The following is a 26,771-nucleotide window of genomic DNA, read 5'->3' as shown; positions in this document are numbered from 1 at the left end:
AAAGGATAAAAAGAAAAGAGGAAACAGTTGCAAGTTGCAGCAAGGGAAATTCCAGACAGTTCTAAGGAAGAAATTCTTCATGTTAAGTTTCCAGCCATGTACATAGCTACAAAGAGGAGCACTGGGGTGCCCAGAATTGGAGGTATTCAAAGCTTTACCAGACAAGACTCTGAACTATTTAAATCCAGATATGAGACTAGATAACCTCCAAATTACTTAATCCAAATTACTCTATCATTCTGGGACATTAAAAAAAAGGTATATTTTCTTATGTTAAACAAATGTAATTTTTTATAAATTAATAATTTTTTGTATTTTTATAAATTAAAGTTAAACATCTACTGCTGACTATGTCAATATACAAATATATATTTCACAGAATAATAAAAATAATGAAATAGTTATATATTTCATATATATATGAATTTACATATATTTCAATATATATATATTTCAATATAATAATGAAGAAGGTTTAGAACCAAGTCTGGTAAACTAGAGAGAGACAAAAGGACACCTCATCAGAGTCTAGAAGATGAATGACTGTTTAGGTCCCTAAACAGTCAGCTAAAATTGGTTAAGCAACCACTGCCCATATGAGAAGAGAAAACAGTCTTCTGTTTTTAAACAAATTTTATTTTGGATAAGCACTGGGCAAAGATGAGAGAGTTGAACAGATTTGAAATATGTATCAGATTTTTGTCACATTCCTGTCACATGCTATAAAAATGACAATGTTTTTATGATTCTGCTCTAGTTCAAAATGTTTTATCTCTAGTGATTCTGAAATGCAAAAAAAAAGTGCCATTATTCCTGCTATTTTTGCTCTGTTTTGAAAAGTAAAATTAGACCATAGGTAGTATGTTTATGTTTCTTGTTGCAAATTAATTAGGACATGTAGGAAATATGTAACAAGAGCTATAAAATATTAATGTTCAAAAGTGCAAGGGTTTTTTTTAAAGTGAGCTCCTTAGATAAACTACTCAGGGTATTTAATATTCTTCTCTTTCCTACTTTGAAATAGTGGCAATTTAAACAATGAAAAATTAGATCACTTGCCAAACTTGACATGGGCAGGTATAAAAATATATTTTAAATTTGTATTTGGTAATTTCAACACATTGCTCTTTGAACTGTCTTTTTCCATAAACTTACTGCTTCTGAGAGAAAACAGCTCAGAAAAATACAGACCCAAAATAGAAATCTGTGTAACTACAGAAGTAAAAGCTAATCTGTGTCAGGAACAGATCATTACACAAAATAAGGTCATAAGAAAGTTGATAAGGAGTATACTTGTGCATAAGAAGTAACAATGACTTTCAGATTCTTTGACATGGAAATTTGTCAATATGGGAATTCAGCTTTAATCAAGAATGACAGAGAAAACATCCATAGAAAGCTGTAAGAAAAGCAGCCTGATAATATGCAGACAAGAGTTACCTAGGCAAAAGGAATTTTCAGTGTTTTCAAAATATATCTAAATATTTATAAGACATATAAATAGCAAAAAAGTCCTATGAGTTTAATTAGAAAGTGAATTTAAAATATTTTCATATTATTTTTCTTTCTGAAGTAATTAAAAGTTTATGAGCTCTCCCCAAATATCTTGGCATCTCACATAAAAGAAAGAGGTTAAGGAACAGATTATTGTACTTTGAAAGTAGCCTGTGATCCTACATTTTCATTTTTGTATAAGAGCAACCAAGGCTCCTAGACTTCTTTTTGCAGAGTAATTTGGTTTTACATCCACCTTAGATTTTCTCTGTTCTTAAAGATCAGGATGCATTCTAAATTATTTGGCTGGAAAGACCTGTATTGTGTATATTCCAAATCATGCATACCATTTTTTTCTAATTCATCCTGTTCCTTCAGAGTTTTCCTAGTACTGTTTTCTGCCCCATGTCTCATGCAGAGTTTTTACTGGAGGGCTGTGACCATGGTAATGTATTGCTTGTCTTCAGATATACCTGAGCTATTAAAGGTTATGGAACCTGATACTCATATAAAGTGCTAGTTCTGCTGCACTAAAAAAAGTTATTCTGCACTATCATAAAATCTTACCTCTCCCTTTAGGAAAATGCAACAGTTTGAGGTGGAAATTACTTTCTCACAATAAAGGCTGACTCATTGTCTTCCAGGCCTTAACTAGGTAAGAAAGAAAATCATGACTTCTCAATGCTCCCTAAACACAAACAGTGCCGCTAAAAACCAACTGCATTTTACTTAAGGCTGCACTGACTTACAATTGTACAAATTGTTTAGCTTATTTTATTCCACGCAGGGAAAAACAGACTTTGTAATGCTACCCATAAACTCATATTTTAGCCAGATTAAAACTGCATCTTGTGCTGGCTACACATCTACAGTTTTTTATCCTGAATCACACTGCTATTGCAGGTTGCACGGTGCACATGTGCCTTAACACATGCAGTATTCCAGCAGGTGTAAGAAAACTCCAAGTAAATGAATCAAAGTGCCTGCAGGTGTACGGCTCCCATTAAATCACAAATATAATGCTTTAGCAGCTTATGTTTTACACCACTACTTGGTTCACTCCATAAGCCTTTATTTTGTGGACTTGATAGCATAGGTGAGAAGGAAAAATGAAAAGAGACTAATATAGTGGACAGCTGTCCCAGGTTTTTCAGATTCAATAATTTAGAATTCTAACAAAATGGGATTCATTTCTACCTCAGAGTATGTTATGCAATCTGAGCACTACCTCAGTGTGACTTTCTTCCCTTAGGTAAAATATGTAGAGATGGATGGCACAATTGAATAAACACAGTGCTCTGCCATTAAAAACACAAAATAAAGACAGCAAAATGAAGATATAAGAGCTGGTAAACTTTTTTTTTTTTCAATTTCGGTAAGCTTACTGCAGCTTATTTTGAAGACGACCTACTTGACAATTTGGAAAAATGTTCTGTTCCCTATGCTTGAATTTACCCAGCAAAAAGGTGTGGTGAGCTGAAAGATCCCAGAAATAAATTCTGTCATACAAACCATTTCTCTTTCATTTTAAAGCAGAATGGCACCTGGCAATCTTTATGCTTTATGGACGTGAACAGTCCTCTGATTCACTGAGATCCTCAGTATTCCATCTTAGTATTAGTCTAATTCTCAGTCTGGTTCTTAAAATGTTTGACATCTAGCAATGAAGTTTACCTGCTTCCCAAGCTGGAATTCCCCACTTTGAAACTGATTGTCCTTCTTCTCCTGTAGAGTTTAATTGGTGGTCAGGGCTCATAGTGCCTCATAAGGCCTAAATCACCTGCCCAGCCTCACCCAGTACCCCTTCCAGTACCCAAAATCCTCTGCCATGGATTCCAGGTTCCCCATTTAGCTCAGACTTAGCCACCCCAAGTCTGCCTGAGCTTCACTATAGCTGCACCTTATAGCTTCATGTACCTCATATCCCCTGCTGCTCCTGAATCTCAGACTGGATTTCCCTGACTGACCATGGACATTACACTGCCCTACTTTGTCTGATGAGCACCAGACTGTTGATGAAAATTGTTGCTCTCACCATGCTCTACTTCAGGACAATGTCCCACCAGTGGAAGCACTGCCCTGCCCACACTGTGATCCCCCTCATCTCCTGTCCTCTCTTCTCTCCTGGAAGAGTCTCGTGGTTGATACTCCCTGGCAACTCTCATGAGATCTGAAGCCTGGTCTTAGCAAAAGGTCCTGAACCAGCAGGCAGAAGGTGCTTGTGTGAGGGATTCCAGGGAGACTCACAGGGCAAACAGAATCTGTTGGGACACTCAGCATCCTCACAGGCAACAAGGTCATATTCTTGATTTGCAGACTAGGACCATGAAACTTCACTAAAAGCAGAGAGTGAAGCCACTGTCAGCAGGCTAAGATTCTCTATACACAGGTCCATCCCTCTACTGGAAATTCTGAAGGCATCTCCAGGCTCTAGACCCCCGAAACGGAAAACAGCTTTATCCATACAGAATGGTATACCCAAAATTCTAAAGCCTCTTGGGACCTAAACTACAATCTGGAAGAGCAGCAGGAATAGCCGAAAAAAAAACAACCCCAACACGGCAGTATTTTTCAAGATAAGATATTAGCAATCTTTGACAATCAGAAGGGCTATTTAGAAACCTCACTTTTGACATTCATAGCAAGTGTAGTCTATGAACAGACATTCTCAGTTCTCCTTTCTGGCAAGACAAGGGGAACACACTGCATTTCACATACTGAACTGCACTTTTTAGCATCAAGCCTCTCTTACCTACCTGTAACAGATCTCATTTTTCTGTTCTGCCACATCAAGCAGCAGCACACCTTTCAAGTCTGAAAAGGGTGTTTGCAAGGAACATTAAGGGTGAATGTTTCAGACTGGGCTGGAATTAACTAAAACACTCACACTGAAGCCAGAGGGATTTGCAATGAACGGGTATCACCTTTTATAGAACGTTATGTCCAGCCTTTTGTAGAATGATTATCTTTCCATAGTTTGCTAGGAGTGCATACTGAAAACATGGAAGTAAAGAAAGAAAATTGTCATTGAAAGAAACCCTTGAAAGGACAAAGGCTGAAGCAACAGAATCTCTGCAGCACTGCTGCACTCAGGAGCCATGGGCTTGATTTCCTGTGCTGCCATTCAAGTAGCATATTAGATATGTTATCAAAGCAGTATCTTCTGTCATATATAAAGAGGGGACTAGGAGTCATTAGACATTTTCTGGAGCAGGTGGTATCGCAAGTTTTATATTGGTTCTATCATTGGTATGGAGCACACCAAGAAAAACTGATAACCTCACAGTCCTGAAGGGAGCATAACATACTACTCCTGCAAGCTGCTGAGACCAAGTGTATGAATTTCTTGATTCACATTAAAAGGGTATTCATAAGAAGGAACTGGAATAAAAACTTTGGGGAGAGAAAAAGTCATAATGAATAATAGTTGCTTAGTAAAGAAAAAATACCTCCACCTTATTGTATGTGTTCCTGCTAAAAGAAGTATTTTTTTATTACAGCAATGTAAACTACACACATGAGATACACAGTCATATTAACAGTTTCTTCTAACCCCCAAGGTTCAGTATAATGTAACAAATCAAACCATTAAGAAAGAGTGTACACAGTGGCTTTATTTAATTTTTCATGTCATTTCCATGTTTAAAAACAGAGCCTAACCTCACTGGTTCAATTCCTAAAAACTATACGTTTCCCAAGGGGTAAGAATTACTTAGCGTTCTCAACAGCTTAGTTTTATCTTTTGCTACGCAGTGGTCTCTGATGCTGCAAAGGTCAAGAAGGTTCCATCCTGACCTGTCTGTGTTCTAAAGCAATTTCCCTTGAATTTATGTCTTCCATCTGATTAATCATTATCCCTATTTTCCACTCCAGCTCTTTACTGATATTGCCCTTGAACAGAACCAGTCATGACTCTTCAGCAGATAATCAAGAACAGAAGCCTGCATAGTGGTACCACGTTCACAAGTGCTTTTTGTTTAACTGAAGATATTGCTACTATTAGTCACACTGAGAAGCAAAGCCACATCAATCACATCCCTTGACAAGAGGATCATACTCTTATCAGCACCTCAAATACACTCACAGAGCATGTTAAAGGACACTATTTGCACTCTCCAGTGGTTCTAATTCACCCTCATGCTTGGGCACACATAATTTAAATGTTCTACATTACTAATAGGCATTTATAAGCATTTAATTTTTCCTCTTCTTCTGACTTGGCCTGTAATTATAATTTTTATTTTATCCAAAAGAAACAGTAAGACCCTCCTTATCCACCCACAGTGGGGGCCCTGGATGACTCAAATCAGATAATATTTTTGGTTCAAAGACAGAAAATTATCTGCATGCCACCAGTGCAGCTGACTAAGGAAAGAAATTGCTGCTGTACTCCAAGAAGGTCTCTTGCGTACTCTACGCCTGGGGAATATGAAGAAAGCATAAGAAAAAGCAACACACTTGTGTGTGTGGAGGTATATGTCCAAAACAAGCAAAATAAACAGCACTTTAAGTCCGAATTAAGGCACATTATGCCATCACAGACATGGTCTAAAAATAATTTTCTTTTCCTAGGGAAAAAAAAAAAAGAAAAATACTCAGATATCATAAACTTTTAAATTTAATAAGAAATTTTAGAAAAGTTGTTTTTTCTTTATCAGCCAATTAGTTATTGATTATTGTTAACAATCAGCCTTTAAAAAGTATCACATTGTGGTGGCCTTGGGATATAGGTCACATGAACCACTTAGCTCCCTGAATATTCGTGCATCAGCTATCACTGAAAACAGTTTTGTAGATTGTATAGTTGATACAACATTCACTGTTTGCACCCCTCGAGCAAGGGACTTCCCCTTTAAGGAAGTTTTCCATTTAGCTCAAAATTTCACAGGGCTTTGTATCAGTGCACCTTTTCTGTCCACTGCATGTGCTCTCCTGGCCCCTCTGCAGCTTTCAGTGGTTCACACACACACAGACACATAAGCCTTGCATTCTGCGCTGTTGTAGCGCTCCTAGACCAGCAGGTAATGGTTTTCTTAATGGCATTTTTAACACTTACTCAGTTTTTTTTAAAAAACCTCTACATGCTGCAGACCACTTAGGAAGTACAGCAACTGTTCCTTTTTGAATCAAATATATTCAATTTATGCTACATAAATTTCTTTGGAAATTTCATCGATTAAAAATAGCTTCCTAATTAAAAATCCACATTACTGAAATATCAGAAACAGAACAGGTCACCAAATTACTGCTTTTTTCACTATTTTAAAATATTAAATGAAATTGATTTAAATATTTTAACAAAAAAATAATTTTAAGAAAATTACCATCATAAAGTTCAGCAAATGAAAGAATACTTAAGCTCACAATAGTTTATTTTCCCAGTCACAGGAGTGGAGGAAGGCAGTGTATAGGAAAATACAGCTTGCTCCTATTCCTAGATATTGAAATACAGATGTACAAAAAGGCTTCAATTTTTTTCATGTGTAAAAGAGACAATATAAAACAATTTTTCCCAGCCACGAATAATATAATTCTACTCAATAACCACAAATAAAATGAACCTAAAGCACATTATACTTAATAAAGAATCATCAATATTTGACAGAAAATTTTGAATTGATAATTTAGCTGTATTTTCTATCCATGTCCTAGCAGAGACTTTCTCTGTCAATGCTTATTTGTCACTAGATTTCCACTTTATCAACTAAGTGGTCCTATTCTGCAAGAACCTATGCCTTTGAGGAAATAATTAATATAAACAATCCCATAGGAATAAAAAATATTATAGTTATATTACATATCTATGTGCATATAAATATATATTTGTACATATATGGGGAAAAACCTTCACTGGATGTTGTTTAGAAATTATATTTCTGTGTTTTGAAATCCCACAATCTGTTTCTGTACAACATTGGCCACAAAGCTAGGAATTTATTTTTTTAAAATTAAATAGTGTATTTGACTGCATTATTTTTAAGATTAATCCTCTGAGAAAATATTGAAGAAAATATGACAAACCTCTAATGCCCCTACAATCAGGAAAAGCTTTTCAGCACAGGATGCAAAAATCCCATGTATTTCTAAGAGAAGAAAAGAGTTAACTATGGCTGTCACATGTGAACTTGGATAATGAAGGTAAACTTTATATCTCACCATTAGCCTAAAGCAACTTTGGCTGATGAAAATCCTCAAATCACTAGTCTTTGTGTTTTCTGAGACCAAGTGAGGAGATTTATTCAACATATTATTTCCACCTTCAAATTACTTATTTTAGTATGAAATCCAGTAACTTCTACTCAAATTCTTTCAGAACCCTAAAGTACAGTTCCCTATGAAAAGAAAAATAGACAAAAAGCTAAATATCGCCCAGCTATGAACTGACACTATATGCCACAACATCTCCACGAATAAACAGAGAATTAAATGATTTTGCAGTTATACAATTTGGCCTTTAAACAATACAATAAATAACATAATTTTTCATAAATTTTCATAAACCCATTTTTTGACTAACGTTGTTATCCGGATTTTCTGTCTCAGTCCGTGCCAGTACAAGCATTTCTAGCCAAATAAGAGAAATTTTACAGAATACAGAATCACAAGGTGGAGTATTTTGCTGTTAGTAAACAAATTCTCTCTCAAATAATAAATTCTTCACTCTGAGGTATACATATTCTGGATTTGTATACAACTAAAGTAAATACAAGTAAAAAAAATGCCCACCTTGGCCAGATACAGCTCTGATGGGAGTAGAAAGGCTCACAGAGCAGGGAGAATTATGAAGTACTGCATGGTTTTTATACCAGTTGTCATTTACATCAGTAGTATGATAGAAAAATGAAGGTGTGAATGGCCTTTTGGAGATCTATTCCAGTCTTCTACTGAAAGGAAGGCTATCCTCACAATTAATCAGGCTGCCCAGAGCCATGTCCAGGCAAATTTTGAGTATCTCCAGGGACAAAGGTGTTACAAAATGACTGTGCACCAACTTTACTGCTTTACCACCCACAGAGTGAAGGAAGAGTTTCTTCCTTCTGTCTCATTGAAATTTCCATTCTGTTTTCTGACTCCATCATCTTAATAATCACTCCTTAGAGGATGGAAGACAGCAATTAGATTTCCCTCTCTTTCTTTGGCCTTCTCTTCCAAGCTGAGCAAGTTCACAGCCTCTCCTCACACTTTGTGTGCCCTACCTGGGAGACTGTGGGTCTGTCAGGGTCTTTCTTCACTGCCTGGCATATGTGGTTATTCAATTCTGAAACATTGTACCTGAAGCAAGCATATGGGAAGCCTAGAAGATTTAGGAAAAAATTTATTCCTATCTCTACCACAACATCCCCTGAAACACCAAGAGGGATGTTGCCACATTCCAGGTCATACCCTTAAGTTCCTCAAATTTCAGCAAGTATATACAATAAAATGACTTTCTCGTGACTTCTATGTGCAAAACCTGCTTTAGAAAGCAGTCAATATATTGAAAGAAGTTGGTTTGCAATAGTTTCCCAAAAACTGAAAAATATATTTTCTTCCTTTGGACTACAGAGCTGACAGTTATCGTGCTCATTTGTTACTATAATACAGAAATTAGCAAGTCATTTCTCCAGTGAAAATTTGTCCTTCTGAGAAATTACTTATTTCCTAGAAAGAAACAGTTTCCCCATCTGCTAAGATTAAGTAGAATGGCAGCAATGTGACATTCTACTTAATCATTTTGTACAGCTGGTTACAGCAAGGAATCTTCTATACTGTTTTGCATGACCACATGAATGATAAATATTTGCTAAAGACAGAAAATAAAAGAACTGAAATCAATTTTGTGGCTTCTGGTAGTGAAATTTCTGCCATGAAATTATAGCTTAAATTGAACTGAAACATTTAAAATGAGGAGGAAAATTGTAAGTAACATTTAAAGTTTTTCATGCTATGTGAAGCAAAAACAACATACAGGAGGCAATTCAGTCATCTTCCTGAGCAAAAGAGTGAGCCATTACTCACAGATAATAAATTTCAATCCCAGCTGGGGATCTAAAAGACATTTTCTGAATTTTCACAAATTGAAGTTCGCTAACATTTTCTTAAGCAGCTGATAGGCCAGAAAATTACTTACATGTAATAGAGAAAATCTCCCTGAATGGGTTGCTCTGGAATTGTCCCTTAGTAACTCCAGTCAAAAGATGTCTCAGCTGTATATTTAGTATTTTCTTTTTAGTGCTTGTAGTTAATTGTTCCAGATTCATAATCAACACCACAATGCTATTTTACAACAGAAAAAATGTTGGGTTGTTTTAACCATTTAAATGTGAACTGAAAAAGAATTTCCAGGAGCCTCCTTGTCTCTACAAAGGAAGTTAGTACAAAATGAGCAGCACTCCACACAAAACTGCCTTGAGGAGGTAAGGTGTCCAGGACTAAAGCTTTATGGTTGCTTACGGACTACTAATGAGTAGTGCCAAGTCTTGAACAGCTCCTATCTTCACAAACAGACATGGTCATGGACAGACAGTGGATAGCCAAGTCACAGCTCCAGAAAATACCATATAGGGTATTTGTATTTTGTTAATTTGGATTTTAGCTGCTAAAATCCTTAAGGAACAAGCTTTGTTCTGTTCAATACAGGACCTAATAAATAATGGTCTTTGATAACAGCTACTTTTATCTAATTAAAGCCCATATTCTAAACATTCAGTTCTTAAAATATGTTTGGCCAATTGGTTAGAGGATTTTTTTCCCTGTCTTCCAGTTTTTCTGAGCAAAGACACAGAACCACGTTGATGGTATTATCTTTCAACCTTTGGGAGTTTGTGATTTGTTGTTCAGGTTGACAAGGACAAGGATCCCTTAAATATTTTTAATACAGGTATCTACTGCATTCAACTGGAATATGTCTTCTAGTAAGAATTTTTGTAAATATGGTCCTAAAAATATCTGTTGAGATATTCAGGAGTTGTTTGTTTAAGGAGTGCATTTAAGAAGACATCTCATATCCTCCAAATCATGCAGTATGTAAAATTTTTAAGACCTTTACAATTAATACGGACTTGGATTATCCCAAGTTCAGATGTGAAGTGAATATGGAATTAAATTTGAAGAAACAAAAGTTGAATACATTTTAGTGCATTTAACCAGACTACTGCTAGCTGTCTCCACATGGGGTCTAACACATCACACTTAATGTTTTTTAGGAAAAGCAGACTCACTTCTACATGTACACATTGTTGTTTTGTGGTTTTGTTTTTTTTTTTTCCTTCTCAGTTCATTTGAAGGCAAGGAGAGCACTGGAAAGGAATTAGTATTCCAACTGAATGGAAATTATCAAAGAAATTATCAAAGACTAACATAAAAGGCTTTTCAGTTTTCACCACAAGTGGGCTGAAGTTTTTGCTGCAACAGTCTAGGCCTACCCAACTTGGGGAACCCTATGAAATATGTTAAACTTAGGAATCTATTTCTTAATTTAGAGCAGCAAAGAATGAACTTGTAAGTGTATACTTGCTGTTGCCCATAGGGATCATCTCCTCAGCAGGCAAATGTATCTTCTATAAAAGGATTAAAATGTACATACAGAAAATAATTTTTTTCTCTTAAAAGGTAAAGTTATGCCTTTGTAACCTTTATAAGGTTTTTTTTAAGGTAGTTATATACCAACAAAATGGATGTGATTTAACTGACAAACACACCCACACAAAATTTTCTATGCTAATAAACATGACAATATCTGACCATATAGGTTCTATCTAAATACAAGTTTTAGGTATCACTGAATACTTGGGATCTTAGAAGGTTACAAATTTTCTAGTCAAGTGCTTATTTGTTGATCAATGTAGCTAAGACTATTTAGAATCAGAGGGAAAATAATCAGAGAGAAAAAAAGATCAGTTATTTTATAGCCCTTTCTCTCCAACAGACCTCTATATTGACAGATTCTAAGCCAAATTCCCATTGTATGCAATTGCATTAACCACATTTCAATTAAAGGGAGATTTACTGGGATATAAACTATTCCTTCTATGTGGATATGCAATAGGTGTCCCTGCTCTCACAGCTGAGGAGAAGCCACCTGTGGGGAATATCTTTGTCAGCTGGCATTTGAGCCATTACATAATGCTTGATAGCTCAATGGGACACTTATTTCCGTGCTGTTTGCAGGTAGCCGTGTCTCAAAATATTTTTCATGGAATACCAACTGGAAAATTCTCACACAGGAACATCTTTCTAAGAGATAATAAGAGATGTCTTCTTCAAGAAAAATCAGGTCCTCTGTACCAACATCAGTCTTTGGGCAAAGGGACCACGTTTTTACTTACGCTGACATAGGGCACAGTGTACCCTGTGGAAATGAAGGATAACCACATTCTGGAATGCATTAGAAAGAGTTCTATCTTGCAGTATTCCCCTCTGTTTGTCAAGACATGGTTAGATTAGTAGTAGATTAATGCATCCAAATTTTCCCCTTTTACATAATTATAAGGAAGAAAGTCCTCATAATGAGCCAGTGAAGCATGGGAATGGTTACACAGAGAAACCTTGAGGTCCCCATCCCTGGAGATATTCAAACTTTGGTTGTGAAAGGCCCTGAGCAACCCAATTTAACTGTAAAATTGTTCCTGCTTTTAGAAGCAGACTGGGTTAAATAATTTCAAGGAGTACCTTCAAATGTACATTATTCAACGACACTTTTGCACTGTAGTAGTGTTGTGCAGAAATCTTCCTGTAAGTTTTAAATTAGTTTTGAAAGAGGAAAATCTACCCAGATCATGATCTGCACCATAGGATAATCTCAAGTATGCCTGTAGTTCATTCAGATCATCATACTGGTGTACTAAACTGCCACAGAAACTAGCTATTTTAAACATCTTCATTATGTCTGCAGTATACTGCAGCCAGTGATGAGATGGCATACCAAGGGAAAGAGCAGACTACATCTGCATAGCAGAGACTCCCACGAGCCTTCATACTCCTTTCTTTTTTATTTCCCTGCTTAACAGATCACCCTTTAAAAATTTCCATGCATGGTAAGAAATTTGTTAGTTATATGATATCTTTCATCACTGAGGGCATTTGTGTCTGATAATCTCTCTGTTTCAGAATTTGATTTATTTAATGAAGGAAGTAACAACTGAGGTGTTTGAAAGTATGGCACTGCTCACATGCTGAGAAAGAGTTAAAAAGATAAGTGAATTTAGTGGCAGTGGCAGACTGACCACTGGACAGTAATGAAGAGAGTCTGTGAATTCTGCTCACAAGAAGTGGTGTCTAGACACCAAGAATATTGTCCAAAAGAAAGAGGCAACAGCAACTGCACAACTATGTGCTGATAAAATAGGAGAACAAGACATCAAATGGTAATATTGGGTACCTTCACATACTGCATTCCAGGTGAATATTAAAATAAAATGAGACTGAGTGGAAAACATGAAACACAGCAGTCAGTCTAGCTTAAAAAAAAAAATTATCCAGGTAAAGCTATGTTTAATTCAATTAATATACATATGTAGTTAATATATCAGGCATACAAGGTTCTATTACATAGAACAAAATCACAGAATTACAGGAATGGGTCAGATTGGGAGGGACTGCAGTGGGTCACCTTGTCCAACCTCCCTGCATAAGCCAGGCCATCCCAGAACTCAGGACTCAGGATTGCATCCAGATGGTTCTGGATTATCTGCAGGGAGGGAGACTCCACAGCCTCTCTAGTCAATCTGTTCCAGTGCATGGTCACCTGCACAATAAATAAGTTCTTCTTTGTGTTCAGGTAAAACTTCCTGTGCATCACTTTCTACCCATTGGCTCTTGTTCTATTGCTTGGCACCACTAGGAATAACCTGGTCTATCCTCTTGGTACCCTCCCTTCAAATACTTGCATACATCAGTGATGTTCCCTCTCACTTGTCTCTTCTCAAGACTGGACAGGCCTAACTCACTCAGCCTTTCCTCATAAGAGAGATGTTCCAGTCCCCCTCATCAACTTTGTCACCCTCCACTGAGCCCATCCTAGGAGCTCCATGTCTCTCTTGTCCTGAGGAGTCCAGAACAGGACACAGCACTCCCGGGAAGACCTCACCAGGGCTGTGTCCAGGGGCAGGATCACCTCCCTCCACTGGCTGGAAATGCTCTTCCTAATGCCCCCCAGGATCCCATTGGCCACCAGGACATGCTGCTGACTCATGGACACTTCTGGTCCAAGAAATCATTAATTTCTCAGCCTTAGGAGCAGTACAGGGAACCATCTTTTGTAAGGCTGCAGCAACAGCTGTGATTGCAGATAAAAGCAAAACCCTCCACGGTTAAGGAAGATAGAGGTGGTCAAATACATTTTGCAAAGACATCTTGGGATAAGCATTGCTATGCTTACAGGAAGCAAAGTTGATCCTCCAGCTCTATACTAGAGTGAAAATGTCAATAAAAGATACACAGAGGCCCTGTGAGGTGCTTTGAATAAAGTCAGTCTCTCCACTCCACAATTATCATGGTTAAATGGTAAAATAGTGATTAAATAATTATTTTCCATAATTATTTTTCCTACACAAACCCTCATATGATCATTAAAGAAGAGAAATCCTGCAGCACGCGCTAATGCTGCTACCAAATGTTTGCACCGTAGCATGGATTTTCCATCAAAAATCAAGACGTGCTTGTGAGACACAGACTTCCACTCTAGAACAAAGCACATAACTAGGCCCATGCAGCCATGACCACAGAAATAACCTGCAGTGAGAGCCAGCTACAGGCATGCTGCTTTATCTTAAAAAAAAAAAAAAAATATTGCGGCTGGCAAGGAAACATGAAGCTGCAGCAGCACCATGTTTTTTATGAGTCCCAGATCAATATAAAGCTATATGCCTTGTGTGCTGAAGCAGATAAATTACGTGGTAGGTGTCATTTGTATTTTTAATATGGTGCATCTTTAGTTCCATTAGAAATATTTGGATGGAATCCCCATCTAATCATGGATGTCTCTGATGTTTTGTTGTCTTTACTGTCAGCAGTCAGTCAGCCGATATACAGACAAACAGAGGTAAGAATTTAGTCTTAAAAATGGAAGAATGCTAACAATATCTTAATAGCACTATAGTGAATTACACTGTATTGCACCTTTAAGCAATTTTGTTGGTTGTGTATGCAATATTCAAACTTTTATTAGCCTCTCTGGGTGAGAAAATGACTGAAAGATGGAACCAGAGAAGGAAGGAATGTGCTTGATGTTACTTTACTCCATTTGGTTATTTTTTTTTTTTACAGGAGGACAAACGCTTCAACAATAATCATTCTAAATAAATTCACATTCGATTATATTTCATGCACACTTATTTACCTCTTGCTGACATAAAAATGGCAATTTGAAAACAAACCCGACTAATAGATCGCTGACCTGTAACATAGGTAATTGTATTTACACAAGAATATGTACTCTGTATGTTTAGAATGTCTCTAGATGAACTGTCTAGCAACATACAAAACCAAAGATGAATTAAAAGTGTTAGTTTATCAACCACTGCGTTATGGAAAAAGAAGCCCACCATGTTTTGTAACATAAATACTAGAGAATACGAAACATTTAATTTAAAACTGAAGCAGTTTGCTAAGTTAAAAAAAAAAAATTAACTACTTTTTCTTTGCAATGTCAATACTTTGAGCACACTTTCAATATTTTTTTTTCCATTATACTGCTTACAAACACTTAAAAAAAACAACCAGGCTGTAAATCTAGTCCTCTGAGTCATTTTACAAAGGAGTCCATTCTGTTTTAATAGGAAAATGTTATGCACTACATCATATGAAAGCAGTGGCAGCAGCTGTGAGTTCCCTATCACAGGTTTGCAAACACATTTAATCTAATTGATGAGCTTTTGTTTCAACATGCATTGATATGCATCCTGTGGTGCATATGGGTTGCAAAGATTCACAGCAATATTCAGCCCAAGTGATCTGCCTGTGATGCTGAAACAACTTTTATAATGTTGTGTAATGTAATGAGAATGTGAAATATTTTTTATTAATACTACTTTCATGCAAGAAAAAGAACCCCAAACAAACAAGCCAACAAAGAAAAAGAAAAAAAGAAAAAAGACAACTAACCAAAACCCTAGATAATTATAAAGCTGGTTTCATTCTAATTCACACTGAAACTTATAATTCAATTCACACTGATCTAACAGAATAATCAGGACCACTGTGGATAAACTTTCGTCAGCTGTGCTTTGGAACACGCATTTCAAAAAGCTAATTTGAAATCAGCCACTAGTGCAAGTAATTTATTTACACAAGCTTACATTCCCAGGCACATATACATTTAATTACAGATTTCACATTGTCACCTGAGGTAACATCATCTTCCGTAAACATAACATTTTTTCATATTATTTTCCTTTTTTGCAAACATCTTGCTCAGAAATGAGAAAAAAACTAACACCTTTGGTTTATTATTATTGAAAAGAAATTAGATATCTCAAATATATAGTCAGAAAATATTTGGTTTGATTTCATTTGGTCAAATTTAAACCCATTTTTACTAAAAGCAATGACACGTAATTTAACATCAAATCGCTGTCAGAGAAACTCTGTGTCTGGTCAGTGCCACTGATATTCGTGGTCATTTTTATTGAAATACCACAGGAATACAGCTTTAGAAATGCAGACACTAAACAAATGATTGTTTTTTCTTCCTCCTCAAGCATCATTCCAAGATGTTTGGAGGCTTGACATGAATCAATAATTTTAATTGACTGACTGTCTTTTTCTCTGTATTTGGCCTATACAAAGCTTTCCTCCAAATAGAAGTAAAAGTCCACTTGGAACTTACTGTGACTATTTTATCAAATTCTTCATGTCTTTGGAATACAGATAAGCGATACGTCTTGCTCCTACATTAAGGAAACAGATTTAAAAAACACTAAAATAGTAATTCAATTCAATTCAATTCAGGGAAATTGCAGAAAATGCCTAGGTGAGAGGGAAGGAATGGAGTCTGTTTTACCGTGCTGCTTTGTTCTCCATGAAAATACTGAATAACTGGTTAGTTACACAGTAAACCATGAACGTTTTACAAGATGGTGAAACTGTTGTTGTCATTCACATGGGGAACTCAGCCCACGAAAAAAACAAATTGTTAAACTTCTGTCCAGGAGGATACGTGACACAGTTAAAACAGGACCCTTTCACTTAGAGAACTTGGAGGAAAACTTCTGGTGGAAGTATACTATTCACAATCAATCCAAACAGAGACCCTCATTTGGTTTGTATGTTGGGTTTTTGGTTTTTTTCCTGAAACCCTTTGTGGTCTATTGTGAAGTCATCAGGAAAATCCTTCTAATATCTCCTTAAAGCTCTGCTTCCAATTCTATCTGCAATTCCCTTGAGAAGCAGTAATTTCTGGCATAGTTTGTGCCACCTTTACAGATGAATTCAGCAGCTCCCTCTCTCTCCTAAGGCAGAAGTTCCTGTTAGCTGCCTGCACTGCAGTGCAATGCAGCCCAAGTACCAGCAGTACCAAGTGTGTTTGTCTGAGTAGGTTTCCCTTGTGTTGTACTAACCTCTGCAATCCATCCCCCCCCCTCCATCAGAGATACACTCAGCAGCATCCTAACCCTTTACAGAAAGGAGAGCAGGATACTATCAATCACAGAGGAGCCTGGGTGATCTCAGCATCTTTCGATGAGACAGTCTACATCCTCCCCACCTATCTTTATATGCTTCTTCCTCATCTTTCTCTTCTCTCCTCAGCCCCCTCCTTTCTGTACAGATGTGTCGTGGCCACCCCAGCCAGGATGACTCAGCTCCCACCCTCGCCCCCTACTCACACTGCACCCACAGTGTTTTTCAGGATTAGGCTCCTAAGTCTAATCAGTGACCTACACGTTCAATTACCCACATGTCACCCAGCCCTCCAGTCCCTGGGGTGTCCTGCCTCCGCTCAGGACTGCCAGACCAGTTCCTATGCCTCTTTGAATTCCTCAGGGGTCTTCTACCCTGCAATCCTCTTTAAATTAGATGGGTATTGCCTCAAAAAGCCTCACCATCCCATATCTCTTCCTAACCCTAGGACTTGGGCTATACTTTTCATCACTGTGACTTCTCTGTTCTCTCCTTCCCACATACGTCAGAATCATCTGGGGACCTAAATTCCCAAAGCCTTTTGCAAAGCAGGACTTAGTACGTTTTGGAGAACTCTTTTCCTGAAGATGCAGAGATGGAAATCCCTTCCTGCCCCTTATGGGTCACGAATACCAAACCATTCTCTCAACATAATCAATGTTGCAATTCTTGAAGGAAATATATAGTGAGAAAAGCAACAGTGTTTTCAAAACCACTTAAATTTGTTATTCTCTTTGTTTTATTCCCCCACCCCCCTTCCTTTCCTGTTGCAAGGTCTGAAACGCTGGTTGTTCCCTCCTTTACAGATCTTAGAAAGTGCCGGCTCTCTGAGGAACTGGAATTGACAACCTCTCTGCTCCTTTGGTTTTCCTCGCCATCCTTACTGCTAGGACATTTGCAAACTTGTTTTCCTCAAACATCTGGAGTCTGCAAACCTCGACACCCCTGGTTTTTGCTCCCCTAGTGTGCAAAAGTTTCAGCTTTAATAAGACAGATTCTAAAGTAAAGATTAGACACTCATACCTCTTCGGATCTGCGTAACCTGCTCTCTCTCTGTGCAAAGACCGAGATCTGGATAGAGCTGGAGCGAGCAGCAGCCGAGCACAGACCGCTCACGGCGGAGATGAGAGTGAACCCCGCTCTCCCGTCTAGCGCCCGACCTGCCCCGAAGAGAGCTATGCCCCTTCCCCGGAAAGCAAGACCCCTCTAAGTCCCGTCAGGAAGTTGCAGTCAAACATGCAAAAAAAGAAAAAAAAAAAAAATTTAAAAAAGAGGAAAAGTTGCTCTCGAGCAGTCTCGGCAGCTCGAGTGCCCGGAGCATCACTTACCGGGGGGCAGGCGGCGGAGAGCCGCGGCCGCTGCCTCCGCTCCCGCTGCCTCCTGCTCGCGGAGTGAAGCTGCGGGAGGAAGCGAGGAGCCTCTCGGAGGAGCCGCCGAGCGTGACAGACCAGAGGAGGGGCGGACCGGAGCGGCTGTGTGGGCTTCGCGTTGCGGTGGAGCCTCTGCGGCAGTGCCGGGGAGAGAGGGGGAGCGGGCGGGCGCGGCGGGAGGCGCGGGGCGGGCGGCGGCCGCCACCATCAATAACCGGAGGCGTGGGGCGTGGGGAGGAGGGCGATCCCCGCCGCAGGCAGCGGCCGGAGCCGGCGGAGGGGAGGCACAGAAACGCCCCCCCGCCCCCGCCGGCACGGCTGGGAAGCCTCCGTGGAAACAGGAGCCTTTTTCCCGCTAGAAGAGAAAAATCAAAATAGTGACACTCACTCATTCACTTTATTAGAGAAGACAGTGTTTTATAAGAGGTAAGGACAGGGGAGAGCATATGAAATTGCTTGTTTCAGAACAGGTTGCAACAGGCCCTATGCTCATCCAGAGATCACTGCATCCCGCCACCTTCACTCTCCTCCCAGAGTGCCAGCCGTGAACACTTTGCAGCAACAGTGCGAAGCTGCCTGTGCTCCACACACAAAGACTGAGAGTGAGGGTCAGTGTTGGTAAAGGAAGTCCCACAAGTAATATTCACCTTCCTGAGTGGAAAAAATCCTGGCTGGAAGTAGAGTGAAGCATTAAAATAGAGTGCCTGAAGTGATAGTGGACCCATAACCTACGTGGCTTTTAAGAAAACATCAGAAAAACATGTTTATAGGTGATCGTTTTAGGACAAACAGGTAAAATAGATTAGTTGTAAAGCCTTTTTTTTTTGGACACTAGGAAGTTACTATGTTTATTACCCTAATCAACTTACATTTAATGCAGTGGTGTCAAAAACTGAAATCTACATCATGACTTTGTCATACTAGATGTTAGTAGGCACTGTAGAACAAAGAACATGAAGGTAGTTTCTCTTTTACGATTGTATACATTTACCTACAATTGCATTGGCAAAGTGTGTAACGTGACAAACACAGTGTATTGCCAAAACGAAGATGTGTGAGAAAGTGAAGGGAACAGGTTGGACTCAATATTTAAAAACATTCCATATCTAACTAGTTTTATTATCAAATACAGGATTTGGATTAATCTTTCCAACCTATATTAATCTACTAAATATACCTACAGGAGAAGGTAGGGTAATGGGCAGGTACCATCACTGCCCCTGTCCCATACTCAGCACATGCCTAGTGTGTATCTTCTACAGACTTTTAATTTTTGATAGTCCATTTGCCTTTCAGTCTGTCTTCCTGTCAATATTTGTGATCTTATATGCTTTGAAATATTTTTCTTTTCCTCTGTTGTTGAGCAAAAGACTCAAACAGCAAAGGAAAGTGGCTTATTGATTTGCTACCCAGGGGAAAATCTGAATGAACTATGCATGGAGTGCTGTCAAGTGTGAAACACAAGTAGAGAAACAGAAAAGAAACGCCTATTACTTTTCTGTCCCTTTCAGTAATCCTACCATTAGAAAATTGCACCTGGTGTTACAAAACAGCACTTAAGTAAATATACTAAACTTGTCACACACAATATACAAAAAGAAAAAAGTATTCCAAAATTTCCATATGGCAACAAAATAAAAGGCTATTTGCGCAATACAAATAAGAATGGTGACAAAATGTTGATTCCATCCATTTACTGTTGACTATTTAATAGAAAGTCTTCTGTATATAAAATGCATCTTAAACCAATGCTATTGTATTTTACTAAAATAAACTAATTAAGATAAAGACCTGCTCCTTGTAACTTCTTGAGCACATATAAGAGACTATGAAAGAAAGAAACACCACCACATTTAGGTTTTGAACATATAGGACTAAAATGCTAAAGAAAAAAAGAAAAATCACTGTGGTAAAAGAACAATGGACAAACTCAACATTTTTTTTAACCTTAACTTCAGATTCCACTGAGAAATGACCACTTCAGCAGGCACCTTTCTACTCATCTACTGCATTAGAGAGAGGGACATTTGTGAGATAGGTTTGTAGGCATATTATAGCAGTAAGGAAGATAGATTAAAAGATTAAAACAAGCATTTTATCCACAGAGGTAAAAAGTGTTTGGTGACATTGCTTCCCCCATTTGCTTTTCATCCTGTCACTTTCTTTGCATCAGCTTTACCACTTGTGTGGTCTCAGGATTAAATGGGCTGGTGAGTGGATCTGCCTTCAGAACAACTCTAGAAACCAAAGGCAAGTGTTGAAGTGTGGTGGGTCTTCACCTAGACCAGCGACTGGCTCTCTTGTCTCGTTGCCTGGGTTATGATGATGCTGAACCTTCAGCCCATAGGTAGGGCTGATTGTGCCAGCTCAGATAGTTTGTTGTGGGACCATGAAGCACCACTGAAGTAAAACTGCATAATGTCTCCTTGATCTGTCTTCTATCTGTGAGAAGTATTTGTATGAATGCAGAAATTTCTGCCCCTAAAACCTCCCCACTGCAGGTTGGCAGGAGGCAGGTCTTATTCCTGCCACCAAGAAAGGCATCCTGAGGTTTGATTGCCTGCATACTGGCAATTAAGATGAAAAAAATATCTCTCAAGATTGAGAGTTCTACAGACTGCCTCCATTTTTTCTGTTCCTGGATCTGATGGTTTAGACCTTCTGAAATTTGCTCTCAAGGGTACTCTTTCATATCAGACATAAAATTTTATCTTTATATGCATTCATTTAAGCTTATGATATCTGCTGCTCCCTCAGTTTTCTGTAGAGACTATGACACATCTAGATTTTTCCATTTACAGCTGTCACAGACCCAGTAACACATTATTTATTGCTAGTGGGTGACCCCAGAATATGACCACAAACACATTTCATTCCTTCTCCAAAAGGACAAAACCAAAAACCTTCTTTCTAGTTGTTTAAAGAACAACAAAACCTAAGTAGCATTACTTGGTAAAGCAACTGAAAAAATCAGACCTTGTGATTCTTAAATATTATTTATCCAATACTGGTATAAAAAATGTATCGCAAATATATTTTGTTTGTATTAAAATAGTGTAGATAGTTTGCCATCATTATTATTTTTATTTATTTTAACCTGACCCTTAAATGTTTGTCTGTGATATATTAATATTCTCCATTATTTCCTTTTTGGGAAGTAAAAATATCTATCTATAGAACCATCTTAAAACAGCAACCAGAAAAGATTCATAGCATTTTCCTTGAAACTTAAGTTAATTTCTTCACAGAACCAGGATCCTACACCAAACTACAAGCTTCTTTTGTACAAATTCTGCCTTTATCACTGTTTCAATCCTACAGGTAATTTCCTTGACTTAAATGGGACAATGGGAAGTGAATAGAATATAATTGTAAAGCATATAGAAACATTTTAGGTTAACCTTCAGCAAGGGGTCAGGGACCCACAGGAATCCTCTGAACTGCTGTGTTAAACAGCTTACCTCAACCACGACAGCACCTCAGTATTTCATTGCATGCAGTGTGTAAACCTCTCAACTACATCCATGCACAGTGACCTGAGGGAAACATTTGGAGACCCCTTTTTAATTCATTCAACAAATGAATTTATTATGACTTCAGGTGTCAAAGACATAAAAAAATGTCTACAGATTGTCTCAAAGAGAAGAAAAATAATTAAATTTTCTTTGGCTATGCAAGAGATACTGTCTGAATTTAACCCTAAAGATTGTGTATCATTATGTTTGGCCACAGCCAATTGAAAATATTACACAAATATAAAGAGGGCTGTAATGAAAGGGAAAAATCTGATACTTCTTTGTCAAATGAAAATCACTTTTTAAATAGTCTGTACACTAGAGATTCATACATGTAATAAACACCTATCAGACCATGTTTTTGTGTCCTCATAAGACAAACAAAAAAACATGACAGGTTAAGGCCACCTACCATTGATCAAAAGATCCTCTACCTCTTCTTAAATTAAAGGTAAAGAATCACTAAGTAAATCCTCACATAATGGAGGCAGGAACAACCTGACCAATAAGAGGACTATTAATATCTGAATCCTTTTGGTCCTTATTCCCATAACATTTGTTTTGTTTAGTCTAAAATTGTTTGTTTGCTAAGTTTCAAAATAGGATTGGTAAGAATAAGTGACTTTCTAGACAAGGAATATTGAATATGTGTCTCCTAAATCCCAGTTTAGGGTCTTCTGCTGATCCACTGTGCTATCCTGTTTCCTTTTGTATTCTTTGGTGTCTTGTTTATTAAGATTTTTTGTCTTTACACATAAGGAATAATATGATCTCAGTGCTGTCATGACTGAGTATTTAAGTTCACTTAAAGGATCACTATCAAAGCTATTACAGAAGCAGAGTAAATATAAATTTGACAAAGCATAACAAAGCTTGATGGTGAGGTTCATTCTTACTACATCAATGAAACATGCAGAGGAAAAGTGGATTAGAATAATTTTAAAATAATTTACAGAGTCTAGAAATGGAAAAGGGTAAGGATGCAAGGGAATAATGGAGACCTTCCTGTTGGGTCATGGAGTTCAGAAGGGACCCCCTTGGTTTCTAAACTCCTGACAGAACTTAAGACTGGCTGAGTCAGTTCTTGTCCCAGACTTGGTCAATGGTTTATGTCCTAAAGATTGGGCAGCACCTAATAGTTCATTAATTTAACCTTTGCAAAGCAATTCAATAGGATTTACTATGATTAAAAGAGCAGCTTAAATATAGAGATCCAAGACGGCAACATTCATGCTATACTTGCTACAGGTCCTCTAAATCTATTTGTACAGACACACAGAGTCACATACACACAGAGACCTTTACATACAATTTTATAAATACACATCAGTGAAAAAATCCAGTTCATATTGTGGGGGATTGATTCACACTGAATGCCCTTGGACTTCTCAAGCCATAAGCACTGAACCTCAAGGAGTGGGGGCAGGTAGCAGCCCTGGTGTCAGGAGTGATCCTACAGGTACTGCAAACTAGAGCATTTGCAAGCTCTGGAAGGCATTCCACTTGGGGGAAGATGCTGGCCAGCCTGCTGTGGCCTAGGAGAGCATTAAAGGGCATCACTTAGGGCCATTTATAGGGTCACAAAATGATTGACTCCTGTTATTAATCAATCTTCATCTTGGCCATAACACAAGATGGTAATTACTGAAGTTTTTCAGAAGTCCAGTAGTAATAGTACAATTCTAGTTGGGCTATGATTCAGGCAAGTAATGTTCCAAGGCTATTGGGGATGGCTGATTATCTCTCTTTACCCTTCCTTCTTAAGCAGAAGAAACTCCTGGTGCTGTGAACAGTATCTTTGATAAGTTCAAGGGGCCTCAATTGCCAGAACCTTTAATCAAGGCCAACACCTATCAAGAGCCCCCAACAGACCAGCTCGAGGGGAGGGATGTACCACCACAACTGCATATAGAATTGTTGGCATAATTAGAATTGTAATTTATTTGTAATTCACACACTGCTCTCTCTTAAATATAGACCATTATTTCCTAAAGGACCACTGAATGATCTTAACTAAGTACTGTATTTTGTTGAACCCCTGGGGAATGCTCCTCATGTAAAAGAGTTCTTTTCAGCACTGTAGATATTTAGTGTGTCAAGGCCTAAATTTGCAACAGGATAAATACAGTTTTTTTCATATATGGAACTTGAGATGAGTCCTGAATCATATGTAGTATGTGTTTTGAAATTTGTTTCTTTTTCAAACATCATATGGCTTCTGTGTTCGATCATTCTTCTTAAAGCAATTTCTGATACTTTCATATATTGTTTGGAGAGGCTTATTCTTTAAGGTTTACAGAGTGATAGAGCCTATATCATACCAAAGTAGTTTATACTGGTATGTAGTGTCCCCAACACTGGGGATGATATGCTGAAAAGAACAAAGACATGAACAAAATTCAGAGAAGAGTGAGTTATTCCAAGTCATAAAAGTGAAAGGGGGATAAAATGAATACAAACTATCTCATGATTTTCAGTTAATGATTGATAAAAAAGGCAGGTGAATTTAAAAGTTGATGAATACAATTCAATCCGTGTGGCAAAAGCAAAATCTTCCATGTGCAGAGGGTTGTGATACATAATAGCAAGCTCTACTACAATGCAAGTTTGCCTTTTAGTATGTTACATTGATTATCTGATACTGGATAACTTCACTTGTTTGGGTTTTTAAAAATATATCTGGTTTTTAAAAACAAACAAATAAAAATCTGTTTCTATGGTATGACTGATCAGAGAAAGCAGTTTTAAAGCTTTTTCACTTATAACATGGCATATAGGCTATGCCATGTTCCTTCTAAATAAAATCCTTAAAGTGCATTTCCATATTACCAACAGCCAGTGGTGAAGTACCAGAGACTGTGTAATGACCTTGTCTTTTCATAGCTAGGTGTTTGCACCTGCACCCTCTGAGATATATTCTCTGAGACTAGATAAATGGCATGAAGTTACAATGAAATTATGCCAGGACTACCTTTGAAGTGAAAAATATACTGAATAATATATTATAATTTAAAATCTGTAAACAAATCGTGTATATAATCTGATGGTTCAATCATCAATGCACATTCTCCCTGCAGATATCTCAGTGATGCATATGGTGCCTCAGTGTTGATTCTTGCATATGTATTTAAGGAACAATAACAAGCTATGTAAATTACAACTTGACTTAAACTTCCCTGTGGCATCTATGAGCATCTGAAGAGACTTGGAAGCCTTGTTTGTAGTAGAAAGCTGGAACATATCACACAGCTGAAACATTAGTTGACATGTTAGTTTCAGATAGAATGTGGATCTATAACATGTTTAATGGCCTACATTTGAACAGTGTTGTGTACTCACCAGCTCCTTTCTGATGTTTTATTTTATTTTTCAAATAAGGAAAGTCCAACAAGTTTATTTGTCCCAATGAATTTCTTAGAGAAAACAAAAATAATCCTGTAATTAACAGAAATTCCACAGAAGATTCTGGGGGCTCAGGGGTTCTTTCCATTACATATATTGCTCCATTCTTTGAAGATATGTGTAATCAAATTAGAGACCATAATCAAGCCGTAAGAAACTTCAGTCCCAAAGAGACAACAATAACAGGAGCGATGAAATAGGTCTACATAAAATGCACAGCACTGCAAATGGATGATTCACTGTGGACTACAACTGAGGTTTTTTTAAGAAGTGGAAAAAACCAAACACAACTAAACACATCAAGTGTGCCTTGCACAGGCATTGCTCATTCTGGATTAAGTTAATTAAAAGAATCTGATTTTCCTGGAACTGTTTTAATCAGCCCAGGAACTCCAGGAGTCTCCTTAATTCTTTAGCACTCTGAGTATTAAGCACTTCAAAACCTGTGCCAGATTATTTTCTATTATATCTTTAGAACTATCTTGACAGAATTTGAATATTTCAAATATCTGTATATAATAGGTGCTTTTGTGGACCACATTTCAGGAAGTATTTTCATTTAGGAAGACTAATCTGTACCTGAAGGCAAACTATTTGATGATTATTTGGTGTTTCAGGGACTCCTCTCCTCTCCTCTCCTCTCCTCTCCTCTCCTCTCCTCTCCTCTCCTCTCCTCTCCTCTCCTCTCCTCTCCTCTCCTCTCCTCTCCTCTCCTCTCCTCTCCTCTCCTCTCCTCTCCTCTCCTCTCCTCTCCTCTCCTCTCCTCTCCTCTCCTCTCCTCTCCTCTCCTCTCCTCTCCTCTCCTCTCCTCTCCTCTCCTCTCCTCTCCTCTCCTCTCCTCTCCTCTCCTCTCCTCGAGTCTCCTCTCCTCGAGTCTCCTCTCCTCGAGTCTCCTCTCCTCGAGTCTCCTCTCCTCGAGTCTCCTCGAGTCTCCTCTCCTCTCCTCTCCTCTCCTCTCCTCTCCTCGAGTCTCCTCTCCTCTCCTCTCCTCTCCTCTCCTCTCCTCTCCTCTCCTCTCCTCTCCTCTCCTCTCCTCTCCTCTCCTCTCCTCTCCTCTCCTCTCCTCTCCTCTCCTCTCCTCTCCTCTCCTCTCCTCTCCTCTCCTCTCCTCTCCTCGAGTCTCCTCTCCTCGAGTCTCCTCTCCTCTCCTCTCCTCTCCTCGAGTCTCCTCTCCTCTCCTCGAGTCTCCTCTCCTCTCCTCGAGTCTCCTCTCCTCTCCTCGAGTCTCCTCTCCTCTCCTCGAGTCTCCTCTCCTCGAGTCTCCTCGAGTCTCCTCGAGTCTCCTCTCCTCGAGTCTCCTCTCCTCGAGTCTCCTCGAGTCTCCTCTCCTCTCCTCTCCTCTCCTCTCCTCTCCTCTCCTCGAGTCTCCTCTCCTCGAGTCTCCTCTCCTCTC

The 26,771-nt window shown here is 38.3% G+C and overlaps 1 protein-coding gene across 1 annotated transcript in view; it reads right to left on the bottom strand.

The window, feature by feature from the left end:
• The window catches only part of SV2C (synaptic vesicle glycoprotein 2C), a 108,950-nt gene extending 90,260 nt beyond the window's left edge, over positions 1-18,690 (bottom strand). The window contains exon 1 of the mRNA XM_023943653.2: positions 18,420-18,690. The gene's annotated coding sequence lies outside the window, so the exon portion shown is untranslated. The remainder of the gene's footprint in view (positions 1-18,419) is intronic.
• Positions 18,691-26,771: the final 8,081 nt, after the last annotated feature.

Source organism: Cyanistes caeruleus, chromosome Z, assembly GCF_971803275.1.
Source record: "Cyanistes caeruleus chromosome Z, bCyaCae1.hap1.1, whole genome shotgun sequence".
NCBI classification, from domain to species: domain Eukaryota; kingdom Metazoa; phylum Chordata; class Aves; order Passeriformes; family Paridae; genus Cyanistes; species Cyanistes caeruleus.
Note: the sequence above shows the minus strand (reverse complement) of the source record. Positions and strands in the feature narration are given on the sequence as shown.